Source organism: Chiloscyllium plagiosum, chromosome 11 (assembly GCF_004010195.1).
Source record: "Chiloscyllium plagiosum isolate BGI_BamShark_2017 chromosome 11, ASM401019v2, whole genome shotgun sequence".
Classification (NCBI taxonomy): domain Eukaryota; kingdom Metazoa; phylum Chordata; class Chondrichthyes; order Orectolobiformes; family Hemiscylliidae; genus Chiloscyllium; species Chiloscyllium plagiosum.
In genome coordinates, this window is record NC_057720.1 from 66643604 (window position 1) to 66648232 (window position 4629).

Here is a 4629-nt window from a genome sequence, read left to right on the forward strand (position 1 = left end):
AGTTCTAAACTTCCAGCTCAGCACTGTCCCCATGACTTGTCCGGACTTGTCCTACCTGCCTATCTCCTGTTCCACCTATCCACTCCACCCTCTCCTCCCTGATCTATCACCTTCATCCCCTCCCCCACTCACCCATTGTACTCTATGCTACTTTCGCCCCACCCACACCCTCCTCTAGCTTATCTCTCCACGCTTCAGGCTCACTGTCTTTATTCCTGATAAAGGGCTTTTTGCCCGAAACGTCAATTTCGAAGCTCCTTGGATGCTGCCTGAACTGCTGTGTTCTACAAGCAACACTAATCCAGAATTTTGCAAGATGTCACCATCTATTTCCCTACAGTCTATATCTTCCATATCCTTTTCCACATTAAATACTGATGCAAAATATTCATTTAGTATCTCCCCCATTTTCTGTGGCTCCACACAAAGGTTTCCTTGCCGATCTTTGAGGGGCCCTATTCTCTCCCTAGTTACCCTTTTGTCCTTAATATATTTGTAAAAACCCTTTGGATTTCAGCCATCTTTAGCTTCTTCCTTTGTTTTTATTTTCTTTATCATAATGTGAAAACTGAGACGTTCACTGATCTGTCATATTGTACAATTCCAATCATAATTCCTCAGACATTGAAGCATCCATGCAAATATATTTGTAAAAACCCTTTGGATTCTCCTTAATTCTATTTGCCAACGCTATCTCATGTCCCTGTTTTGCCCTCCTGATTTCCTTCTTGCTGAAGTTAAATGGGGATCCGCTTAGTTATCTGCCAGAAATACATGTAAATATAATTTGGTTCAAGTAAGAGATGGCTTTGGCTTTGTTAGATAGAGTCAAACTCCAATGTTTGTTTGTTTCCTTGATATTCTACTGTTCAGAATTGAACTGCGTTTGTAACTGTTCTGTGTGTATATATACATATAATATGTATAAAAAGATATTTTTACAAATAAAGTATATTTTGAAATTTAAAAAAAGCTGAAGGCATGGGATACAGCAAAGATTATGAACACCAATAATATTCTAGCTGTTGCAATGTAAATCTGTACTCCACGAGCAGCCAAGCTCTTCCATTACAGCTGCCACACTGACATCTTCCCAACAAAGTGCAAAGTTGTCCAGGTATTTGTTATTCACAAAAAGGCAGAATGAATCCATTCCAAACAATAAACGTCCAACTTGCTACTACCATCAACAAGGTTATGGAAGGTATCATTAACAGTGCTATCAAGCAATGGTCGGGATCTTATGGCTCCTAATTCAATGGACAAAATAGCTGAATTCTGGAGGTGCAATGACAAGGACTGGCCTTGGCATCAAGGCAGCTTTTGACCAAATAAGGCATCAAGGAGCCCAGGCAAAATTGGTCAAAAGGAGTCAAACAGTAATCAACATCTGGATGCATACCTAATGCAAAGGTCAATGTTTGTGGAAAATAGAGGCCAATCATCTCAGCACCACACTGCACCATGTTCCTCAGGGTAGTAATCTTGGTTCAGCCATCTTTAGCTTCTTCCTTTGTTTTTGTTTTCTTTATCATAATGTGAAAACTGAGACGTTCACTGATCTGTCATATTATACAATTCCAATCATAATTCCTCAGACATTGAAGCATCCATGCACATGTGTAACAACATCTGAACATGTTTTCAGCAGTATGTTACATCAGTGCCAAGCAATGACTGGATCCAACAACAAAGAATATAGCCACCTCTCCTTCCCATTTAACAGCATTACCATATTGAAAACCCACTATCAACATCCAGAAGACGCATTATTGACTAGACGCTTAACTGGACTAGGTGCATAAACACAATGGCTACAAGAGAAGATCAGGGCTGAAAATTCTACCATGAGTAACTTACCTCCTGACTCCACCTATGTCTCTCCACCACTTAAAAGGCATAATTGAAGAATATGAAGGAATACCCTCCACTTCAACATCACTCAAACGTATCAACGTTGTTCAGGATAAAGCAGCATCTTCAATGACTCCCATTCATCAACTTAATGCTTATTTCTCCTTCACTGTCCCATCATGGCAGCACTGTGTGCCATCAACAAGATGTACTGCTGAACTTGTCAAAGTGTCTTTGACAGCACTTTTCAAACCAATGATCTTTACCACCTAGTAGAATAAGGTCAGAAGGCGCACCAAAGCACCACCCATCAAGTCACACATGATCCTGAGTTGGAAATGGGTCGTTGTTCCTTCATTGTCACTAGATCAAAACCCAGTAACACCTTGGCTAACAGCATTTTGGATGTAGCTGCATAAACAGAAGTGATTCAAGAATGTAGCTTCCTATTGCCTTCTCAAGGGCAGTTAAAGATGGACAACAAATTCTTGCCTTGTTATCAACACTCAGATCCCATGAACATATAAAAGACAGGTTTAATGTCCTATAGCTGGACACCCATTGTTGCTGGGTGGACATGCTGGTAAAGAGGTGGTGAACAATCAGCCAGAATTACCAACCCCAATCATAATCTAATGGCTCCTGCTAAGAAATGTAACTGCATGGACTCTGGATGAAGGGTAAGCATCAGACCATGTGATATTTTATTAAGGGTTTTGAAGAACCATTTAAGTGAGGTTCAAGAAGGCTGGTCGCAAGTGTGAAACAAGACTGCAGCAAGAGTCAGCAACTTTGGTGGAAAGTGCGGCATAACTCAGAGGAAACATAGCTTAATGTGGTTCGCACTCATAAGCTCACATGTACTGAGCAACAGATATCAAGCAAATGACACCAGTCAATTACTGAAAAAACTGTTCTCACACCTAACTGACACTATACACTTTTCACATAGAAAAGAACAAATATAAACAAACAGTTCATTTTGTTTTTAAGTGATCAAAATTACATGCTTTTTTTTCTTTTACACTATTTGCTTTTAGTTTACAATCCCTTGTATTTCCTAATCTAGGTGTCAATTCTGCAAATTTCAGGCAATCTTTAAACACTGCAAATTTTCATAGAAGATCCACAAAGTTGGAGCCCTTGATGATGTCCTTCTTATTTCGAGGTGAAAGCTAAAAAATCTCACTAACTGATTATTTTTGCAGTGCAGAAATTTCTATAGTCCATTGTTTGTTCTTTTTTCAAGTTGCTTTTATTTCTTTGCTCACAACCTGGTGTCAATCATGGGACCTGAATTCAAAACACAATGTATATCACAGAATTGTTACAGTGCAGAAGGAGGCCATGATATCAGGCTATAACTGGCACAACTCCATAATGAATATTAGTTAGAAAACTGAAGTATTTTCAGAACAATTAGTGACAGAAAGCGTGCTTTAAGAAATCTGACATCAATCTGGCATAAGTGTATTGTTAAAGCATGTTTTGAAAACATTTCTAAGGTTAAAAAGCATTAAGCACTGGTGCCAATCCAATTTTCATAAACGTTATTTTTATTTCACAGTTTAATGCTTCATGTTCTGTGATTACATATCAACTCTAATATTCTCTTCATCCATTTCAGAGTCTTTATACCCAGTGTGTGAGTAATACCCAAGTTACCACCACACAATACTGCAATGACTGAATCAAAGTAAGGTGCATTAACATGTGTTATTCTCAATAGGATTTATTTTACACTAAGTTTTTTCATGCTGTCAAGCAGCTGCTAGCTCTGGGACACTGCCTTCTGACACCTCAATCAAGGTACAAATGTTTTTTACCCAAGTTATAGTCTTAAACAGTTTCAATACAGTTGGACATGCATCCCTCCTGAGATTGCGTTAATTCTGCAAGTTTACTTCTGTGATTTTGGCATACATCTGGTCCTATATTGGTGCCAATCTTGTTTACAATATAAACATAGCCGCATCAATCTCATAAAATAAGCCCTTCTCTAAAGGTATAGATAGGGTTTGGAGTTAACGTAATCTCATTTTTTAAACGAAAGGTTAAGTTTGTCACAAATCTGTGCACAAGCTTGTTGGTCACTTCTATATCTGACATACATGGACGCCCAATACCAAGCTCAAAAACCTCTTTATCAAGCTACTGACAAACGCACGCAGGTAGAGATATTTGTTTGCCACCGAGTTTCAGGCGCATAAGTTAAAGATAAATGCCTGCACCTGGATGAATCAAACTCAGAAGATACATGTTCCACATGAGATCTCCACCACAAACACGACAGGATTTCTTTCAATGCATTGCTTTATATAAATTCCTAACATTGCTAAAACATAAATAATTCCATACAATTTAGGAGTGAATTAACAGCGAGTTTTCAAAAATATACTTTGCATAGAATAACACAATGCTTAACGCGATAACTATGTTTTGACATTTGAAAGTTCAGCCCCTATCAATGTATAAGAAGAAGTACCTGAAAGACAACATCGCTGGAAACAAGATGCGGAACGTACGCAGGATCCCAAAGTGTTGCGAGTTTCTCCTGGCCCCCGGCCTCAAGCAGTGAAGAGCGGCGGCCGCCAGGCTGATTGACAGGTGAGCTCAGCCAACCAGAAGACAGAGTCGAACGCGTGCCTCCAATCGGCGTAGAGCGCGAGCTGGGGCTGCTGCGGGCTCGCGGATGAGCCTGGTTTAGCCGATGCCGCGGAACGGACGGCGTCCAGTGGCATCTCCAACAGGGCTGGGTCCCTGCTGGGGCAATCC

The 4629-nt window shown here is 39.9% G+C and overlaps 1 protein-coding gene across 5 annotated transcripts in view; it reads right to left on the bottom strand.

Annotated features, from left to right (window-relative positions):
• Nucleotides 1–4399, bottom strand: part of LOC122554496 (zinc finger protein GLIS3) — a 455475-nt gene extending 451076 nt beyond the window's left edge. For 4 of the 5 annotated variants that reach the window (XM_043699622.1, XM_043699621.1, XM_043699619.1 and 1 more), the window contains exon 1: nucleotides 4340–4398. The gene's annotated coding sequence lies outside the window, so the exon portion shown is untranslated. Of the gene's footprint in view, nucleotides 1–3047; nucleotides 3148–4339 lie in introns of all 5 variants that reach the window. The other variant, XM_043699620.1, reaches the window with a different exon arrangement.
• Between the last annotated feature and the right edge of the window lie 230 nt (nucleotides 4400–4629).